This window comes from Phacochoerus africanus, chromosome 4 (assembly GCF_016906955.1).
Source record: "Phacochoerus africanus isolate WHEZ1 chromosome 4, ROS_Pafr_v1, whole genome shotgun sequence".
Lineage (NCBI taxonomy): Eukaryota > Metazoa > Chordata > Mammalia > Artiodactyla > Suidae > Phacochoerus > Phacochoerus africanus.
Genome location: NC_062547.1, coordinates 41,823,184 through 41,845,980, shown reverse-complemented (window position 1 = coordinate 41,845,980; position 22,797 = coordinate 41,823,184).

The window sequence follows — 22,797 nt, the reverse complement described above, 5'->3', positions numbered from 1 at the left end:
CAGGTAGGGTAGCTAGCTACTTCCCCAAGGCTCTTCCAGCCAGGGGACAGAAGTTCACTGCAGCGTCAGGGGCTCCAGGAAGGACCTCCTGCCTCAAGCAGCTCTGAGCTGACTTTCTACTGGAATAGAGGAGAAGGGAGGTAAAAACTTTTTGAATTCTTTCCTAGTCATCCATTCCTTTGTCTTTTAGGTCCATCTGTTCTTGCTCAGACAAGGGCTAGGCTCCTCAGAAAGTCAGAGGATCATGGAGACCAGAGTTCCAGGACTCTAGTAGCTGTGCGGTTAGGGAAGCCTGTGGCCAGGTTCATCTGAATTGGGCCGGGGGAGGCGGGGGGACGGACGGAGGGGGCTAGCCAGCTCCTCTCTGGTCCTTCATTCCATGTCTTCCCACCTCTTAGCCATTTGGATCTGACGTCAGGGAACCTCGCCTGGGGCCAGGGATGGATTCTAGGGGTGAAAGTGTTGGGGCAACCAATGCTCTAGTTTTCCGAGTTGGAAATTCTTTTTCCTCCAAGCATCACAGAAATTCATTCACAGATATTTATTGAATGGCTACTTTGTGCTAGGCACTGGGGATCCAGAGTGAGCATCACAGGCAGAATCTCAATGCCTGGCCAAGTTACATTCTGGAGATACGCATGTGCATAGTCAATAGGCTTAGATTAACCGAGTGATACCCTGGTTGGTTTTTCCTGTTTGATCTGATCGTATTCAGTTCAGTATTAGCAACCTCTCTGCTGTGAAAGGCGGGTGTCCATTATACCTTGGTGTTACTTTATTGCCTGATGCTCCCAGCATTGGGCTGACCCATGTTTGTTTCTTTCACTCCATCAGTTTCTCTCTCTCTCTCTCTCTTTTTTTTTTTTTTTTTTGGCTTTTTTCTTTTTAGGGCCACACCCGTGGCATATGGAGATTCCCAGGCTAGGGGTCGAATCGGAGCTGTTGCTGCTGGCCTACGCCACAGCCACAGCCACAGCAACGTGGGATCCGAACCATGTCTTCAACCTATACCTCAGCTCACGGCAATGCCAAATCCTTAACCCACTGAGCGAGGCCAGGGATCAAACCCGCAACTTCATGGTTCCTAGTCAGATTTGTTTCCGCTGCGCCACGAAGGGAACTCCCAACAGTTTCGCTTCAAGACTCACAGATGCCCAGATCTCCCAGGTAAAGGGGACCTTAGCAACCCACATTGGGAAAATGTAATCATTGAGGGCATGTGGTGTGTCAAGGTCACGGACCCATCAGACCCAGAGCAGGGAACATAACTCTAAGCTCCTCTCTGGTGCTGGCACTGCCCCCTCCACCACAAAGTCCTCGTTTAGACTCCTTCGCCATTGGGTGATCTTGCTGGGGTGGAAACCCACTGATAATCTCATCTTTTTCGGAAAAGGAAATGGGTTTTCAAGGATATGCTGGGGCCCTGTCTGAGGCCATGATCACTGGAGGCACTAGGACTGCCCTCTGGGTGGTCAGTGCTGAAAGACTACAGTGGCCAAACTGCTGTAGTTTGTTGACTGAGCCTCTTGCTTCACTGTCAAGGTGATGTCCCTCTCTCCACACCACTGCCCACCAGCTGGGTTCTTGCTGTGCCTCTGTCTGCCTGTCTCTGAATCTGCCTGTCTCCGACTCGGTCTGGATTTTTCATCATTTCCGTCTCCTCTCTGTTGATCTCTGCATGCCTCTCCTTCTGCTCATCTCCTTTCTGTCCCTGGTTCTGTATGTCATGCCTATCCATAAGCTTATCCCCCGATCTTCCCATCACCTTCAGCTCTTGGAGGGGATTATCTCTGACAGTTTTCATGGAGGCTCCAATTCTTCTCCCAGCACCTCAGTCTGGGGGCCTTGGAGGTGTGTGAGGACCATGGGAGAAGCAGGCATAGGGCCTTTTTTTTTTTTTTTTTTTTTTTTAGGGCCGCCCCCGCGGCATATGGAGGTTCCCAGGCTAGGGGTCAAATTGGAGCTACAGCTGCCAGCCACAGCCACAGTCACAGCAATGAGGCATCTGAACCATGTCCACAACCTACACCACAACTCACGGCAATGCCAGATCCTTAACCCACTGAGTGAGGCCAGGGATCGAACCTGTGTCCTCTTGGATTCTAGTTGGATCCGTATACCTGGGAGCTACAACAGGAACTCCCAGGTATAGGGCTTTGAAAGTCTCTGGAGAGCTTCTGCTGGAGCCAGAGCTAGAGTCCTAGGGTTGGGTCTTTGCCTGAAGTTGCTGTTGGCTCTGGGGCGTGCACTCAGGCCCCATGAGGGAACGTGAGCTTGTAGGATGAAGGCAGTGGGCATCTGGTTTTTTTGGTGGCAAGAGTATGGGGGCAGAGGAAAGGGAAAGGGCTGGGAAGGGTAGGTCCCAGTAGCCCTGCTGACTCTGGAGGACCACAGCCTTGGAGTTGGACCAGGGAAGTTGTTGGGACCAGGGGTTTATAAATAAAGGAAGTAAGTCTGATATTTGTAAATAGATCCATCAACTTCTGAAGATGGTGAGAAAAAGATTCTAGTATATTTCCATGTGTTTTGTGTTCTAAGGGATGTCCAGGAATAGCTGGAAGTTCCCTGACGGTGGACCCAATCCCTTGGGCCTGCCTGACCAGTCTGGCCTCAGGGAAGTTCTGGTGGCTTTCTCTCTAACCCTAGGGGAGGTCTATAACCAGGACCCCTTCTGATGGCTTTCCAGAGGTCCTGAGCTTGTACGTTGCTGACTCAGCTCATTGCTTGCTTGCTTGCTTTCTTTCAGCTGCTAATGAGAGTTTATTTGGGAGGGGGGAAGCAGATAACAAAATTATATATACAGTATTTTTTTGTTTTTTTAAGGACATTATTTTTAGGGCAGTTTCATGTTCATAATATTGTGATCCTTTCATGAAATGACCAGATAGCCTTTCTTTCCCACTGAAAGTTGAAGCAAATATTTATCTTTGTCCGTTTTTAATATAAACATGAGATGTATTGTGAGAAAATTTAGAAAACCCAGAAACTGGAAAAAGTCACCCATAATACCAGCACTTAGGAATACTGACTATTAACTTTTTGATGTATATCTTTAAGGGTTTTTTTTTTATTTTACATTTGCTTTATTAAAGTACAGCTGATTTACAATGTCGAGCCAAGCTAAGTGACCCAGTCTTACATATATATACATTTTTTCTCATATTATTTTCCATCATGTTCCACTTTTCTTTCTTTTTAAAAAAATTTTAATTGTAATTTCCCCAATACATTTTTTTTTTTCTGCTGTACAGCGTGGTGACCCAGTTACATATACATGTGTACATTCTTTTTTCTCCCATTATCATGCTGCATCATAAGTGACTAGACATAGTTCTCAGTGCTACACAGCAGGATCTCATTGCTAATCCATTCCAAAGGTAATCGTTTGCAATTCTCCAGTCAGCTCATTGCTTTCTGTGGTCGAGTGGGCCCCTGCTTCTCTATCCTCCACTGGGAGCCTCCTCCTTTCCTGTATGCTTCTTTTCTCCTTGGATCACAAAGTCCTGCAGGAAAATTGCGCTCCTAGTGCCTCACCTTGTCATCCATGCCACCTTCTTCTCCTAAACTCTGGACCCGAGCATCCTGCTGGCTGTCAGCCACAAGTGCTGCCTCTCTGAGCTGTCTTGCTGCTCTGGTAACCCCATCACTCAAGCCCAGAACTCATTAGCTGTTGTGTGTCTTGCTCAGGGTCTATTCCTGCTGGTGGCTCTTTTCAGAGGGGGCAGCTGTAATCTGTGCAGTCCTCGTGCTTCTGAATGCCCAGAGCCAGAGCTCACGCTCTGTGTGTGTGTGTGTATGTGTGTGTGTGTGTGTGTGTGTGTGTGTGTGTCCGTCCATGTCCAGCCTCAGCTTGATCAATGGGGTACAGCACAGCCCCCAGTTGTTGCTGCTTGGCAAGCCCTCTATGGCCACCTTGTTCTGTCCCTGTCTTACCCCTCTAGGGCCCACCCCTCAGCATGGCTACATTCCTCATATGGTGGATGGGCATTTATTCTGGTGAGAGCTACATCTGTCTTGGGATCTTCTGTCCTGAGGAAACAGCAGCAACCCCCTCCCCGCCCCCAATACTTCTTCATTGGCTCTTATACCATAAGTGCAGTTTATTGAGATCCAACCATATGCTATTTGTGAGATATTAATTTAAAACCTGGAGTTTCTGTCATGGCTCAGTGGTTAACCAATATGACTAGTTTCTATGAGGATGCAGGTTCGATCCCTGGCCTCATTCAGTGGGTTAAAGATCCTGCATAGCTGTGGCTATGGTGTAGGCTAGCAGCTACAGCTCTGATTCAACCCCTAGCCTGGGAACCTCCATATGCCAAGGGTGTGGCCCTAAAAAGCAAAAAGAAAAAAATAATAATAATGAAATAAAATAAAAACTGACACAAAATTTTTAAAGTAAAGGAATGGAAAAAAGATTCATCAGGTAGACACTAGCCAAAGGAGAGATAATGTAGTTATACTAATTTTTATGGGTATAAGATTAATACAGAAGGTTTTTTCCCTTTATTTATTGAAAATTATTACAATTGATTTACAATGTTCTGTCAATTTCTTCTGCACAGCAACAGAAGTTTTTTTTTTTTCTTTTTGCTATTTCTTTGGGCCGCTCCCACGGCATATGGAGGTTCCCAGGCTAGGGGTTGAATTGGAGTTGTAGCCCCTGGCCTACGCCAGAGCCACAGCAACGCAGGATCTGAGCCGAGTCTGCAAACTACACCACAGCTCACGGCAACGCCAGATCGTTAACCCACTGAGCAAGGGCAGGGACCGAACCCGCAACCTCATGGTTCCTGGTCGGATTCGTTAACCACTGCGCCACGACGGGAACTCCAGCAACAGAAGTTTTTATTATAAAGATGATTATTACATATGTCACATTAGCAGAAGAATATTAAAAACATAATTTTAAAAAAGAACCATTTATAATATCCAAAATGTAGCTAGGAATAAATCTAAAAGTGAATATATACAACCCTATATGTAGAAACTAAAAAAAAATATTTGAATGACATTAAAGATTACTTAAGTAAATGAAGAGATAGCATATGTTCATGGATAGGAAAATCTAACGTAATGAAGATATGAGTTGGAGATATTGAATTCTCTCCAGTTTCTCTATTATATATTCAAAGCACCTCCAATAAAATCTCAATAGAATTATGTGAAGTTTTGATAAACTGATTTTTAAATTTAAAAAGAAACATCAAGAATAGATACTATGCTTCTGAAAAAGAAGTGTAAGGAGAGAGGAGCTGCATTTTATTGTGATGTTGTAGCAGTTAAGACTATCTGGCAGAGACCTAGGGTACAGATTATACAGTAATGACCAGTAGATTAGAAAAGACAGTCCAGCAACAGTTTCACTCAAACACCAAACTGAAGCATGGTAGAGCTGGCATAGGAGATAAATGGGTAAAGGAACTTTTTCTTAAATAAAGCCAAGAAAAAACTGTTATTGCTGCAGAGGGATTTTTAGTGTCTCCCAAAACAAATAATGGAATGTCTTATTCAAGGTCACAATTTGAATAAATGATTCTGCCCCTTAACTTCTATACAGTCCTCATTGTGGGACCTTCAAGAAGCTGCTTAATTCCCTTGGGTCTCCATTTCATCATTCATAAAATTATAACAACATCTACTTGCAGTTCTTAGGGATGTTGAAGCAGGGAGAAGCCAAGAGCAAGCTTTTAACATTTTGGCTTCTGTTTTTTAAAGTATCAGGTCAAATGATGAGGGGAAGGAAAGGAATGTGACATTCCGCATAGTGCCACTAGGTGGCAGTCGATGATTATCGTGGGGCTCCTGTCACCCTTGACTGGCCAGTAGGGGGCTCAGGTCCATGAAGTTTGGGAAGAGATCCAATTTCAAATAGGAGGGCACCCATGTTATTTCTGGATGGTTATTCATGGGTGGCTGGGAGGACAGCTGTCCCTGCCAGTGTAGGGCAGTGTCTATGAAATCGGCCTCTGGAATGGTCATTCCCAGTCTCAAATCCTGGATCTTCCAGGATTGCTAACTAATGTAACTTGGCTAATAGTTAAGGTGCTTAACTTCACTCACCCTCTGCTTCCTCACTCGTGAGATGCTGATACACGCTTCTGGGGTTGTTCAAGGTACACAAAGGCCCAAGTGAGGGCTCCACGCGTGGCCAACCACATTGTCATCAACAAAATTGTCAACATTGTACGATGTCAGTAACATGCTCATCTCTGTCACCATCATCTTTATCATTCCCATGCTTCCCTCACAAGCCCTCAGAAGCTTGGCCCCCAAAACCAAGCCCCCAAGGCCAGCCGGGCCTGAAGCTGCTCCGCTCACGTCTGCTCCTGTGAGTCTTTGGGGCAGAGCAGTGGGCCAGACCCAGCTCTTCCAGCTGTCCCTGTGTGGCGGCGGGCGAGCCCCAGTTTCCGCTCCTTTAACCACGGGCTGTAAACTGTAAAGCGCTATAAAGACATCAAGGATCATTAGAGCTGGTATAATTCTCTCAACAGTCACAGGGCCATTTGGTGAGGAGCAAAAGAGTGATTCTCACGGCTCTTGGGTCCCCCAGAGGGCAGCTCCCCTCCATGTGTTTTTAGCTTCAGGGAGCCCAAGGGGCTCCCACATCACCCTCTTCCCCCCTCCGAATTCCTCCAGGCCTGGCTGCCACCTGGTGAAGGCTGCCACTCTGGTTTTCTCTGGCTTCCCTCTGCCAGTGTTTGGCCAGGGCAGGGCAGGGAGAGGTCCGTGGTGGGACTGGGCCAGGGTGGGGCCGGTAGGGTGTGTGTGAACCCCGTGGTGATGGGTTGGGCGGCTAGCCAAGGAGGATGAGGGGGTGGAGAGGGGAAGAGGGGGGAGGAAGGTGAGGGGGGTGCCTGGCCTGGGTTCAGCTTTGACCTGCCGCTCCCTGAGGGCGGGGTTGCTGGATGGGGGGAGACCAGTGAGGCCTGGGGCCCATGGTTTTCTGTTCTAAACCAACTCCTTGTATGGACCCCGTGTAGGGGAGCTGGACTCATGCCCAATTTACAGATAACTGTGTGGCTGGAATTACGCTTTGGGAGAATGGAGGGGAAGGACTTGCTGGAGCAGGATTTGTTCTAGAAGAGAGAGATCTGTACAGTATCCAGCTACTTCCCACATGCCTTTCAAATGTTGAGCTGTCGCTGCTGCCGAACTTTTGCACGTGCAGGCCTCCTGGTGCTCTGGGCTCCGTCACCCTCTTCTCTGCCTCCTGGAATTGCCTTTATCCTTTTTTTTTTTTTTTGGCCTGTACCCGCAGCATATGGAGGTTCCATATGGAGGCCAGGTTAGGGGTCTAATCGGACCTGTGGTTGCCGGCCTACACCACTGCCAGATCCTTAACCCACTGAGCGAGGCCAGGGATCGAACCCGAAACCTTATGGTTCCTAGTCAGATTCGTTAACCACTGAGCCATGATGGGAACTCCCTGCCTTTATCCTTCAGACACTGTTGAGTTCCCCTTTTAGAGTATGTCCCAGTTCACAGGGGCAGTTTCCTTGGCTGAATCCTATAGCCCCTGTTCACTGCCCCACAGGCTTGACACAGCACATCCTGCTCCGCATTTATGCTCCACATTTATGAGTCTGTCCTCCAGGTTGGAACCTCCCTGAGAGTAGGGACTGTGTCATTCATTTATTGGTTCATTCATACATTTGTTCAGCGAATACCCATTGCCTGGCAGGCCCTGTTTTGGGTGCTGGGATTTGCTTAGGGAGCCAGGCTTCAAATCTGGGTCCCAACTCCTGGCCCAGTGCTCATTCCATCAGAGCCCTCCCCCTGTCCCCCTCCCCTAGAGCCCAGCCCTTTGGTTGTGACTCAGGGAGGCATCTTCCTCTCAGCCCTGGCAGGCTCCCCTGTGTCCGTGGGTAAGTCTGGGGGGTTGCGAGGCACCTCTCTGCCATCTCTGGATACGACCACCTGGGGAACAGTAGGGACACATCCTCCCCTTTCTGGCCTCTGCAGCCTCCCACAGTGGCCACGGGGACCAGGCCCCTGCTTGCCAGGCCCAGCTGGAGCCCTGGAGTCAGCTACTCCTGGTCATGGGACCTGGGGTCTCTCTTGGAACCTTTTTAAGCCTTGGTTTCTTCACTTTCTTTTTGGTCTTTTTTTTTTTTTTTTTGTCTTTTGTCTTTTTAGGGCCGCACCCACGGCATATAGAGGTTCCCAGGCTAGGGGTCCAATTGAAGCTGTAGCTGCCAGCCTACATCACAGCCACAGCAATGTAGGATCCGAGCCACATCTGCGACCTACACCACAGCTCATGGCAACGCCGGATCCTTAACCCACTGAGCAAGGCCAGGGATCAAACCCACAACTTCATGGTTCCTAGTCGGATTTGTTTCTGTAGAAGCAACGCTGAGTAGTTATGAGCCACACGGGAAGTCCTAGTTGTGAGCCACACAGGAAGTCCTAGTCGGATTCATTTCTGCTGCACCATGACAGGAACTCCTGGTTTCTTCACTTCTGAAAAGGAGATAGCAAGAGATTTTTCTCCTTGAGCTGGTGTGAGAATGTTCTAAGATTCTGCACCTTTGAGAAACAGTGGTTCCTGTCCTTCCTGCCACATTTCCCCCCACAGGCCCGAGGGCTGCAGTCAACGCCCATCCGTGGCAAGTCAGGCCCCAGCTTAGCAGACTCAGAGCTAGGAAGCCCAGGCTTCCTTCTCCAGCACCCAGCCCTAGAGTAATAATAATAGCAAGAACAGTGCATCTGTTTTTGGTGATACTTACTCTGTACTGGGCACAGCTATAAGCACTTATTTATTTGTTTGTTTACTTATTTATGTGTCCGTACCCATGGCATATGGAAGTTTCCAGGCCAAGAACTGAATATGAGCCACAGCTGCAACCTATGTTGTAGCTGCAGCAATGCCAGATCATTTAACCCATTGTGCCAATGCAGAGATCAAACCCGCACCTCTGAAGCAACCTGAGCCACTGCAGTTGGATTCTTTTTTTCTTTTTCTTTTTTTGCTCTTTAGGGCCACACTCACGGCACATGGAGGTTCCCAGGCTAGGGGTTGAATCGGAGCTGCAGCTGCCGGCCTACACCACAGCCACAGCAACGCCAGATCCAAACTGTGTCTGTGACCTACACCACGGCTCACGGCAATGCCAGATCCTTAACCTACTGAGCGAGGCCAGGCATCGAACCTGCCACCTCATGGTTCTTAGTCGGATTTGTTTCTGCTGTTCCACAATGGGAACGCTCCTTTTTTTTTTTTTTTTTTTTTCAGTTGGATTCCTAACCCACTACACCACAGTGGGAGTTCCTATTTATGCATTTATTTTTATTTAAAAAATGTATGTATTTATTCTGGCCACACCTGCAGCATAGGAAAGTTCCGGGGCCAGGGACTGAACCCGTACCACAGCAGTGACCCAGGCTGCTGCAGTGACAGTGCCAGATCCTTAACCTGCCTTGCCACAAGGGAACTCCACACTTCACATTTATTAACTCATAATTTTCACTACAACCATATGACGTGACTACCATTATCATCCCCCTTTTCCAGATGGTGAAAGTGAGGGACAGAGAGGTTAAGCAACTTGCCCAAGATCAATTTGCCTGAGCCCACAATTGCTTCTGCACTTCTTTGAAGTAAAACCCATAGATCCAACACTCCCCCCAGCAGTGAATCATGTTCCCAGATATGTTTCTGTGTGAAAATTTCCTCCAAAACATTTAACTGCTTCTGAAACTGCTTAAGACAATTCAGAATGCCACGTTCCCTCCTGCTTCTGTTCTGAGGATCAAAGCAGAGGCAGCAGCCAGGGAAATGCTGGGCTGAGGGGTGGTTCAGCACAACTCAGCCACCTGGGGTGGGGACGGGGCGGGGGCGGGGGAGAGGCTGTCTCATCCTTGGCTCGGGCAGGGCTCTCAGTGGCATGAAGACAGAACCAGGAGGCCAGGGCTCATGGCTGCTATCTCAGCTCTGAAGTTCTGCATAAGATTTCATTTGGAAGGAGGGTCTGTGCCAGAAATAAAATTTGAAAGCTACTGGCTAGATCATCACTAAGATCCTTATGGGCTCCTGTCTCATGGGGCTTGTTCGTTCATTCCATAGATACCACTTGAATGCTGGGAACTCTGCCAGGCACAGAGGGTGCAGGGGTGGATAAAAGTGTTATGGTCTCTGCTGTCATGGAGGTCAAAACTCTATGGAAAAAGACAAAAAGGCAAGCAAAAAATGAAAATAAGAAAAAATAAAATAGGGACTTCCTGTCATGGCTCAGCAGAAACGAATCTGACTAGTATCCATGAGGACACAGGTTTAATTCCTTGACCTTGATCCAGCGTTGATGTGAGCTGTGGTGTGGGTTGAAGATGCGGCTCGGATCCAATGTTGCTATGGCTGTGGTGTAGGGCAGTGGCTGCATCTCTGATTTGACCCCAGCCTGGGAACTTCCATATGCTGCGGGTGTGGCCCTAAAAAAACTGGAAGAAAAAAAAAAAAAAGAAAAGAAAAAGGAGAGAGAGAGAGAAAATAAAATAATTACATGCTGGGATGGGTACCATGAAGGAAATCAACATGGTGATGGGATCTGGAGTAACCTGGGAGCTTCTGTGAGTGGTTTAAGCTGAGCCCTGGAGGCTGAAAAGGAGCCAGACTTGACAGTCAAGAACCAGGGCAAGAGCATTCCTGGTTTAGGGAACTGCAAGCGCAAAAGCCCTGAGGCAGAAAAGAGGTTAGCATCTCTGGCTGGAGCAGAAGGTGGGGGAAGGATGGCTTAAGAGTCGGGTTTGTTCTAAATGCACAGCCATTGAAGAGTTCGAAACAAGGATGAGGTATTATCCATTTACAGTAAAAACATCACTTTTATGCTGAGAGGAGACTGCCTTGCAGGGGGAAAGGAGATCCATGAAGAAGCTGCTGTAGGAAAGGAGGCTAATGGGCTGCAGGTGGCTGTAAAGATGTGGGAAGTGGACAACGGGGAGCTGGGTGAGAATCCGACATTCTGAAAGTGTGCAACAGACCCTGTTTTCTCTCCCACACAATGTGGGTATTTCAAGAGGTATCTAATAGTCTACCCTTACTGCCTGGAGTGCTTCTCTTTGCTCTGTGTCACCTGCCGCACTCTTTTCTCTGTGCATAGACACTCCACTAGAATGTAATTAGAATGTAAACTCCACGAAGGCGGGGGGCAGTAACGCACCTGTCCACTTCAGCGCAGGGACGGCTGAGAGCAGTCCAGCAGTTCCAGATCTAGCCACGAGAGGGCGCCCATAAACCTCTTTTTCCGTTTCTGGCTGGAAACTCTTCTCAGCAGTAAAACTCTCGAACCCCTACTAAAATTGTACAATTTGCCTAGTATCTGCAGTATTTTTGCATATTGTCGTGTGTCGTGGTCGTTCGCGTTTCTGAGAGTAGAAAAAATGTTTTCCCATGGGCTTTCGAGATACTGTTTTGAGATGGGGGAGGGAAGACGCACAGGGACCTGGCTCCCTCCCATACGTCTCCTGCTCTGCTCAGTTTACACTGACTCGCTTAAGGAAACTTGTACTTAGGTCTCCACTGATGGTAGCCAGAGACAAATTATCTCCAGACAAATGGGTCATAAGTTAATATTCTCTTGGTCAGAATTTTGTATTTGGCCATGACTCAGATTTCCCAACCAACTGAGTAAGACTAAAGAAAATATCAATTCAGTTGGATGAAAGCTGGTAAGTGTTTGAGGTAATAAGGGACCAGAAAGTGCTGGTTGGTGAGTGATCATTGGTCTAACTGGAGGCACCTGTGGAGTAGAAGGACAAACACCATCCGGCCAGGACCACTGAGGCACGGGTGGGGCGGGGGGATGAGTCCTGTTTTGAATCCTGGTTCTATTGATTTTTAGCGGGAGGGTGATGGCTCTGAGCCGGTCTCCTCTGCCTGCGAGAACGACAGTGCTCTGGTGGAGACGAAAGGTGCTTGTCAACAGGTAGGCAGGAGGTGGTGGTAGAATGGAGGTGAGATTATAACCGCTGCCAGCGGTCACCTTCTGAGCCCCCCTCACACTGGCACTGAGGGTCCCACCATGAAAGAGGGGGTCGTGTGGAGTTGAGAGGGAACCCACGGAATGTCTGGATGTGTCACCTAAGGAGGACGGCCAGAGGTGGGAACTGGGAAATGGGAAAGGAAGCCAGGGAATCCTAGAGCTGGAGCTTTAGCCCAAGAAAGGATGGGCTGGGCAGGGGGATGATTCTAGAAAAACATTGGTGATACCATTCCCTGCCGCTGACGTAGGGCAGGTGTGAGTAGGCTGCATTTAATCGCGTGGGGGGTGGGGGCATCTTCCAACCTTTTTTCTAATTAGATTGTTGGCTTCAGTATAGGAAGCCGGGGAAACTTATGCATCCTAAGTACACACTTTGATCATTTTTTTCAAATCTGCCTTATCGTTTTTGTAGTCTCTTACTCTTTACTCACTTTTTATCCTCTTTTTATGTCTTTAAATGTATGAAGCATAGTTGTTTGATCATCCATATCCCAGTAGCTGAGGTCTCTGTGGGCCTGATTCTGCGCTGTGCTGCCTCTCACTCTTGGTGGTCTGTTTGCTTGGATGCTTGGAGATTTTGACTGTGAGCCCCTGTTCTTAGACTCTTGTGATAATTCTGTCTGGCTTGGCGTGAGGTACATTCCTGCAGGAGGACTTGTGATTGCTTTGATCAGAACATACCACAGACCAGGGTCCAGTTGGAATTTCAAGGGTCATTTGTGGCGTGGGGGTGTTAAGACCAGGCTACCATGTCATTTCAGACCCCTGCATCAGGCAAGGGGCAGCCCATGGCTTGCAAATCTCAGAGGACTACTTTTTCCTCCAACTACCCCAAATCAAGGCTGACACAGACATGTTTCCTTGTTTTTGGTTTGTTTGTTTTCTTTTCTTTCTTTTTTTTTTTGGTCTTCTTTTTAGGACCCCACTTGCAGCATATGGAGGTTCCCAGGCTAGGGGTCCAATCAGAGCTGTAGCCGCCAGCCTACACCACAGCCACAGCAATGCAGGATCCAAGCCACGTCTGCAACCTACACCACAGCTCATGGCAATGCTGGATCCTTAACCCACTGAGCAGGGCCAGGGATCAAACCCTTGTCTTCATGGATACTATTCAGACTCGTTAACTGCTGCTGGGAACTCCTGCTTTGTTTTCTTTTCAATGTTGCTGCCATTCTTATCTTCCACCGTCTTTTCCTCGGGGTATAGCCCTTTCTGAATCCCTGCTCTATGTGGAGAGATTTCCAGTGTGACTCCCAGGCCTGCATGGGTACAGAATCAATGCAAAGTGTCACATACCACCCCTGCCCCCACCCCATTCCCAGTACAATTCTAGGCTGTGAGACTGGCGGGTCCCCCAGAGTTCATGAACGTATCTTCACACACACTCAGACTGGGGGTCTGCCTTCACTCCTGGCCTTGGGTTCCCCTTCCTTAAAATCTCTTCCCCTGATTTAAAAATGTGTTTTCAAATAATTTTTTTCCCCTAACATTTTGGTATGTTTTGTAGGCAGAGAGTTTCAGGGAGGTCTCAGCATCCCCTGGGAACTCTTTAGCAATGCAGAATGTCGGGCTCCACTCAGACCCGCAGAATCTGCGTTTTTATAAAACCCCAGGGGACTTACATAGGTTGAGAAGAATGGCTCTCCTTTACCACATTATCTGAAACAGAAGTAAGAAAGGCACTTTGCCTGGATGTTCTCAGATGGGGACAAAATAAAACTGTCCTTTTCCCTCCCAGCCACCTCTCCCTGGGTCCATGGCTTAGACGAAGTCCACGATCAGTGGTCATATCTCTGTCAGCTGCTGCCTTTCTCTGCCCCACACAGACCCTGCATGGATAGAATCAAGCCTGAGCAGCTGCTAAGCTGGGTGTGACCCCAGGCGTGGGCTCAGAGGTCCTAGTGCTGTCCCAGCCTGTGTTTGCAGGGCCAGGGAGCACTTGTGCCTACCAAGTTTTCTCCCCACCCCCGCTTGCCTGCCTGATATTGTCCCATCTACATGACTCATCTTCCGCTGTAGTTTCCCTGCTCTGAACAGAAGCTCAATGGAGCTGGCCCAGGGTCCCCGCCTGGCCCCCCTTCTGTTCTCCCATCCAAGTACTGACCAGGCCCGACCCTGTTTAGCTTCCAAGATCAGATGAGATCGGGCATGTTCAGGGTGGTGTGGCTGCACACAACCCCCTTCTCTTCTCAAGGACAACAGAGTAAGAGCTAAAGGGGTGAGATTTTGTCCCTCTATGTTTCAAGGGTCTATTTCCCTGGCAAAATAAGTGTACAAAGGAAACAGCCCAGAGTCCAGTGTCAGGAAGCATAACATTAAATAGGATTACTTTAAATTCTGCATAATAAAATATCTACCACCTTGCCTGACCTTGGCCTCCCATTAACTTCCTTACATACTGAGCACCTCTGACTTGTAATACGGCTCCCACTTACTCGGCATTCATGCTGAGCCAGGCCCTGGGTGCTGTGCTTGATGTGGGTCGACTCGTGTAACCCCTACAGCATCCCTCCACAGACACAAGTCAGTCCGTGGTCCAAGGTCATAGGCTTGGTAAATGGTCAAGTTGGGATTAGAACCCATGTCTCTGACACCAAAGCCCAATGTCTTTCTCTTCCTCTGTTCTGCTCTCCTATGTGCAGCACCTGGCCTAAAGTTAACTCTCAATATGTGCTTCTAAAATGAACGAATCTACCCATATAATGACTACTATTTATTGCATGCCTATTATGTACAGATACTTCCTCTATATTAGTTTGGATCCTTAGAACAGTCCAGAAAGGTACTGAAGCTTATGGTTTGTTTTAGAGATAAGCACACTCAGATTCAGAGAGGTTAACTACATTTCCCAAAGTCACATAGCTGATGGGTTATTTATTGAAGGGGGTTTGCGTTCAAGCTTTTCGTTCTGATGCCTAAAACCACACACTTTGGGTTGTACCATCCCATCCCTCTGATGTGGGGGATTTCGTCTTGGGGGGGGTGTCTGGAGGTTGTCATGTCACCAGTGCTGCTGGAGACCCTTGAGTGATGAGTGAGAATCACCTGGAGGCGGATGGTGGCTGAGGGTATCTGACAACATGAGGTAGGGAGCGTCCCATCTCTGGGGTGTCAGGTGGCTATTTCTCCAAGAGGCCCAAAGGCTGGCAGGGGGCGACCTAGGAGTTCCCTTTAGTGCTGACAGTCAGAGGCACTGTCACCCTCCTGGTGCCCGGGGAGTCTCTGGAGGAAATGACTCAGAGCCACCCATTCTGAGCAGGGCAGTTCGGAAGAACACAGTCCTGGTTGTGCTAATTTCTGGGAGCTATTTGGGAAAGTCTTGATTGATGAGGAAGTGGTGAATGATTCGGATCAGCTTCTTTCCTTCTTTGCTGGCCTCACCCAGTGCACAGCCTCTCACAGGGGCTGGTTTCTTCCACACACACGGCAGCAAGGAATGTGACACAGCAGGTTCTGATCCTGGGTTGCAACTGGGCAAAAGTTGAAACCTGAAATAAATGGAACCTCTTATGTTCATAGTTGAAGTTCAAAGGGCGGCTCTCAAGTGCCCCTTTCCAGCCAAATAATCTGAGCTCAGAGCTCTGAAGGTACCAAAGACAGGTACTGTGTATGTCCCCTGCCTGCTACGTGCATTGAGTCAGCCTCCCTGCTCCCTCCATCAGCCTGGGTCTGCCGCCCACCTCCTTTTTCACCCTGAAAATCTTCAAAACGATCAGTGGTAGCCATTTACATTTGTATAAAGGTTGCAATCGACAAAGCACCTCTGTGTTCATTCCCATTTGAGCCTCCAGAGACCCCGTCTGTGTGAGAGATCAAGTGGGATGTGTCATCCTATTATACAGACCAGGGACATGGGCCTCTGAAGGGAGAGAGCTTTAGGGACTGGAGCAAAAGGTACTTGGTTTCAAAGAGGCAGATCCGGGACCCGAATCTAGATTTCTTTCTTTTTTTTTTTTTTGTCTTTTTGCCATTTCTTGGGCTGCTCCCACGGCATATGGAGGTTCCCAGGCTAGGGGTCTAATCAGAGCTGTAGCCGCTGGCCTATACCAGAGCCACAGCAACACAGGATCCGAGCCACAGCAACGTGGGATCTGAGCCCGTCTGCAACCTACACCACAGCTCATGGTAACGCCGGATCCGTAACCCACTGAGCGAGGCCAGGGATCGAACCTGCAACCTCATGGTTCCTAGTCGGATTCATTAACCACTGAGCCACGACGGGAACTCCTAGATTTCCTGATTCCAAGTTCAACTATAGGTCTGCACTGCCCTTCTTGATGGAAATCATGCGACTTGCATTAGTGCAGCCACTCAGAATAAATAATCTTAGAGAAGGAGAAGAGTTTCTTTCCTGACCTTGGCGGTAAAGGTGCTTCAGTGGGTCAGCTCAGGCTAGGACTGTTCTCGCTCCTCCATTACTCCTCTCCTGTGTCACAGCAGACACTCCTTGGGGGGGTGGGGGCTCCATCGTGGATACAACAGTGTTCACGCTTCTGTTCACAAGGGAAGGCGATGTTGCGTAGTGACTGAGAGTACGGGTTCAGGTCCTGCCTCCTCTTCAGCTGTGTGGCCTTGAACAAGTAGCTCACCTCCATGAACCTCAATTTCACATGGCTGCCCTCCTGGGGATGTGGCAATGATTGAAGGAGATTAAGTCCAGGAGAGCTTAGCATAGCATTTGGCACATAACAGGTGCTCATTAAATGCAGACCGAACCCAGCTATACAAAGAATGGTCTGGAGGTCAAACCCTAGCCCTGCCCGGGTTCATTCATGGGGCACTGGCTCAAGCAGCCTTGACTGAACTTGTGCTCCTGGGTGCACTGCTCACTGGCTCCTCAGAGTACCTCTGCGAGGTATGGTTATGCCCATTTCTTGCATGAGGAGACTGAGGCACATTTGCCAGCTACTTTCATATGTGTCAGAGCTAGAATCTGAACTCAACTCTCTCTCACTCTTATTCTCTGTTCTACTGTAAGTAGAAGATGACCAGTATGCAGAGGTTGGAAAGGGTATATTATTATTATTATCATTATTATTATTATTATTGCCTGCACCTATGGCATACAGAAGTTCTCAGGCCAGGGATGGACCTCGTGCCAAAGCAGTGATCACAAGGGTTAACGTTTCTGTTCACAAGGGGAGGCCATGTTGTGTAGTGGCTTAGAGTACGGTTTCAGGTCCTGCCTCCTCTGGCTGTGTGACCTTGAACAAGTTAGCTCACCTCCATGAACCTGCATTTCACATGATCCCTCTTAGACCACCAGGGAACTCTGGAGAGGGTATTTTATTGATTAGGCGTGGTGACAGGAACCCTCAAATTGGGGATCCAGGGACTGGGCCTCCAGAGCTGTGGCTTTTACACTTGCTGTGCAACTTTGAGCCAGTCACCCCACCTCTCTGGGCCTCACTGGCTTCATCTGCACACCAAGGAAGTTGGACAGGTCATCTCAAAGATCCTTTCCAGCTTGCTGTGATGCTCCTCAGATTTCCAAAGGATTCTTTTTTTTTTTTTTTTGTCTTTTTGCCTTTTCTAGGGCTCCTTCTGCGGCATATGGAGATTCCCAGGCTAGGGGTCTAATCGGAACCGTAGCCACTGGCCTATGCCAGAGCCACAGCAGCGCGGGATCTGAGCTGCGTCTGCAACATACACCACAGTTCACGGCAACGCTGGATCCCCAACCCACTGAGCAAGGCCAGGGGTTGAACCCTCAACTTCATGGTTCCTAGTCGGATTAATTAACCACTGCGCCATGACGGGAACTCCCCAGTGGATTCTAATACCTGATGCTGGAATGGAGGAAGCAAGGCCATGGCCCCTGAAATCTCAAATCAGTTTTGCTTGTGAACCCATGTGTTTCCTCATGAATTCAGAATCTGCCCGAGGAAACCTCTCTAATGATCCGACAGGGACTAGCCCAGCTCATAATTACCCCTGTTATTTTTAATTGTATTTTATAAGGTGCCTTTCATCCAAGATCTCAAAGGTTGGCTCAAACATTCATTAGCGGAGCCCCACCCCCTCCTGTGGGGAAATGAGAGGCAGAGATGGAGTTTAATGTCAGAAAGATGAGGTGGGGGGAGAGGGAGGGGAACCGGGTGTCCCAGGATCCATTCACCTCTGAGTTCAAAGGAGTCAAGAGCAGAAATTTGCCAGAGAAAGGCTGACCCTCAGAAAGAGTTCAAGGGAATATTCAGAGAAGAGCAGATGGATCAGGAGATGTCCCTCCTTAAAAAAGATAAAGTCCTTTCCTGGAGTTCCCTGGTGGCCTAGCAAGGTAAGGATCTGGCATCATCACTGCTGTGGCTCACGTTTGATCCTTGGCCTTGGAACTTCTGCATGCCTCAGGCATGGCCAAATAGATAGATAAATAAAAATCAGCTCCTGTGCGCCTAGGAGAGGGTCGTTCAGTTTGGCTCAGTCCATCTGGCGGCTTCATTTCACTTGAGACTCATCTCTTAGTTGTCCTTTGAGCTGGTCTCCAGCACTCAGGCCTGTGTTAGGTCATGTGAAAGGGAAACAAGGGTCTCCGTGTGTCTCCCTGCAGATTCGGGCACACTGGGTAAGCAGCAGGGCACAGGAGCCTTTCAGGAGAGCCCAGGCTACTGCCTTAACCAAGTGACTGAGGGCAAAGCCAAGATGCCCCGGCAAGTGGCCAGCAGCTGCCCCACCACCTCCCTGGCAGGAGGTGAGGAAGAGTGAGATTGGATATGTATGCCCAGTCCTGGGACCTGGCTAACAGTTGACGTGGAAGGGCCATTTTGAGTAGCCTATCACGAGGCCACTCCCTTGCCCCATAAGCAAGACACCTGGTACTTGTACCAAGTTCCCTTCATCCCTGTTCTTGTGAATGAAGAGAAGGCCTCACTAGGGAGCTGAGAAGCTTCCCTCTCCTGGGGCTGGGTGAGGGACCAGCAGTCTCCCCTGGCCTGTGAGCTCCTGGCAGACTGAGCCCCGCCCGAGTTCTGGGCACGGAGGGGTGGATGCTCAGAACCTATTTATTGATGGGGGAGCAGATCCCAAAGCTGCCACTCTGTTTCTGGCCTTGCAAGGTGGTCCGATACTCTTCCAAGAAGGGTCCTTCCTCTCTTTGGCTTGGAAATGGTTGGATCCAAAGGGCAGCTGGGGCCACACAGCTCCAGTGACTTCAGAACCAAAGATTGAAGTCACTGGTAAGCTGGGGGTGAGGGTGCCCATGATGTGGTAAATGAGAGCCCCAGGGTGAGGGGGTGAGACCAGCAGGGCACGCCGTGTAGTGGCAACAAGGGCGACTGTCTTGGCTGCTGGGCCCTATGGGGTAAAGCTTCCAACACTTCCACTGAGGGGGGGCTCCCAGGCCCCTTGACTGGTCTGCTCAAGATGATAGAGGATGTGGGTGAAGGATGTGGGTGGCAGGAGAGAAGGATGAGGCATGGCCTCGCCCACAGGGAGCCAGTAGTTTTGTTTCGGAGATTAGACTTACACTCAGAGCAAGCAGAGAACAATGCCAAGGGAAGTGACCGGATTGGGAGTTTCCTGTGTGGAGAGAGAGGGGGTCTCATTCATGGCAGTCTTTCTTGTTGGGCCAGACACAGGTCTAGGTACTTTTTCTGCTCTAGATACACCTAATGATTGGTTGTCACATTGGACGACATGACCTGTTAAATGGCCTAGGTCAGAAAAGGGAAGAGGCTGGAGGCCAAGATGTTGGGGAAAACTTCAAGTAAGAGGAGGAGCCGTAGTGGTTGCTATAAAGTGACCAGTGAAAAGAATACCCACTGCCCACCCCCAGACCTCGTCGGAGGGTTTTCACATTCACAAGAAACCTGTGCCGTGAGGTTGATCAGAGAGGAAAATGACAGGTTCCATGTGGCAAAGGGACTGCCTTATGGTTTCCCGGTGAGAGGGCATCTGAGGATTTTGCCTGCCCAGGGTCCGCGCCCTTCTCTTTTAGAACAGCTGCCCTGTCCTCACTCTCAGTGGAGCTAACATCCCCTCTAGACTTTGTGGTTAGCCCAGGCCTCAGACTCAGTGCTGGACCCTCCTGGTCACAGGATCTGTCCAGGGATGAGCACATGATATGCTGGACCTGTAAGAACCCTCTTGGGGACTTTTCTAGAATTCTGGGGCCAAGGCACTCTTTCCTTTGGGGTTTGCAAAGCTAGAAGTCAAGCCTGGAGCTGTTGGGGGTGAGCCCGGCCACCAGGTAGGGGAAAGGCTCTCTAAAGATGAAGCGAACACAGAAGGAGCCAGAACTGCAAGGTAAAGAGGGACGTTGGCAAATTCTTGAGAAGTTTTCAGATGCACATTTCCTTTTTTTATTCTCTCTTAAGGAACTTAGGTTTAGGTTTCTGTCACTTATAAGAGAAAATATCTTGCCTCATATGCCCAGATGGCGAGTGAACTAGATCCTGGGTTTTGTCATCCATTATCCATCCATTCATCCATCTATCCATCTATCATCCATCCATCCACCCACCCATCATCCATCCATTCACCCATTCACCCATCTATCCATCCATTGATCCATCATCCATCTACCTACCCATCCATCATCCACCTATCCATCGTCCATCCGCGCATCCATCATCCATCCATCCATTCATCCAGGACACATACATTTAATGAATAAAGCAATTGCTCAATGCAATTTTGGATGAATTAGTGAATGACTAATTTGTGCTGATGTGTTTGATGTCAAAGATACATCTACCTCCCTTTAATCCTGGTAGAGATTTATCAACAAAGGGCAAACCTAGTTCTAAATTCAGAACTTGGAAATCAGTCAGGAATTCAGTCTCCCACAGCAGCACTGACTTTCATCGGTATCATCAGCACATGGCCCTTTAGGATATTTCCTTTGCCAGACAAGATTCTCTCATGATAGTCCCACAGGCCGAATGGGAGTGACCAGAATGTCACTGAGAAGCACGTGGGCTTTCCTTTTGGAGCCGATGCCAATGCTGTGAGCTCTACAGTGACACGAGTATGAGTTTGCCAAGAAGGACTTATTTGCTTCACCCTCATGGGACCTTTTTTGTTCGTCATACAGTGGATCACACGAAATCCAGATCTGCCCAAGAACCACAGAGACAAGGGCCAGCTCTTCCAGGATGACTCTGTAAAAAAAAAAACACTTGAGTCAGAGAACAGAGAAGTAAACCAGTCATCAATCTCAAACTCTTGTTTTTCCAAAGAAAACTACAACTCAGGGAAGAAGGGCACATAGAGAGTGATACGGAGAGACTAGATCTGGACCCCAGACCCCGAGTCTGGTGCTTTTCCTCCTGTGCCCCTCCCCCTCCTTGGACCACAGTCCACAACAGGCGGAGCTTGTCTCCAAGTGCTCATTTCTTCTTTGATCAGTCAGGGAATGCTGTGGGCACTGGGCTGTACTTCAAAGATGTTCTTCTCATTGTCTGCCAGCACCTGCTTATGGACCACGTGGCACAGGCAGGATGGATGGACACAATGGTCACAGAATTGGTGGGAGGGCATCTTGCCCAACCCCCTTCTGACATCTGGATTCCTTGTACAGCCTGTCAGGTGTGCAGGTGGCAGAGTTGGGGTAAAAGAGCTGTGTGCTTAGGCCTCTTCTCCTGACTCTTCAAGGACACAAACCCATCAACTGCCTCCCCTCTCACAAGTCTTTTTTTTTTTTTTTGTCTTTTTAGGGCCACACCCACAGCATATGGAGGTTCCCAGGCTAGGGGTCGAATCAGAGCTGTAGCTGCCGGCCTATGCCAGAGCCATAGCAATGCCAGATCCAATCCGCATCTGTAACCTACACTGCAGCTCATGGCAATGCTGGATCCTTAACCCACTGAGCGAGGCCAGGGATCGAACCTGTATCCTCATGAATACCAGACAGATTCGTTACCGATGAGCCACAGCAGGAACTGCCTCACTCCCTAAAATCTTCAATCTCCTCCTTCGCTCCTTCCTCTGGGTTGACAATTATTTGGTTCTCCTTTTCTTAAGGCAAACAAACCAATAAAGAAACAATGATTCTCCTTTCAATTTTTCCAAATGCTTAGTGACCTTATCCTTCTCTTCCACACAATTTTCTTGATTCCTTTATGTCCGCTGTCTGCACTTCTTCATCACCCACCCATTCCTTAACTTTCGGCAGCCTAGCTTCTCTCAGAAGTCTCCACTGACCTCCTCATTATGAAATCTTATCTTTTCTTCCCTTTAAGCCTTACAGTGTCTTATTTTCTTTGTATTATTTAAGATGCTGTTCACCCAGGACTCAATCTTCCCTGATAGGATGTTGCACTGATTCTCTTTCTCCCCCCACCCCAGGACTTGCTTCTGATCATATCTACTTTCACTTCATGGCCATTTGTCTTGAGTCTCTTCCCCAGAGACCTTGTTCATCCACAGATGGCTCTGCCCATGCAACACTCTGTTGAGTGCAGGCTGCTGAGATTCAGAGATAGATCTCAATCATTCTCGACCTCAGTGAACTTGTTTTGACAGAGCCAGAGAAGTTCCCAACCCAGCACCATCTGATGACCAGTGCTGGACCAGTTACTTCACGGAGTCAAGGGAAAAGCAGAACTGAGAGCAGAAAAGGACCTCAGAGATCGCCTTGGCTTAGTCTCACATTTTACAGGAGCGGAAACTGAGGCACAGGGAGAGGGAGTCAGTGTCCTGCGGTCCTAGAGAGAGTTGGCAGAACAGCCAAAAGGAGACCTGAAGTCTCTTCCAATGCATCTTTTTCCTAAAGATGCTTTTTCTAGTGAAGATGGAAGGTTTTGGGAAACAAAGGAGTATTTGGAGTTTTCTCCAAGATACAAATGCATTTCAGTGAGTTCTTTTGGCAGCTCAAGAC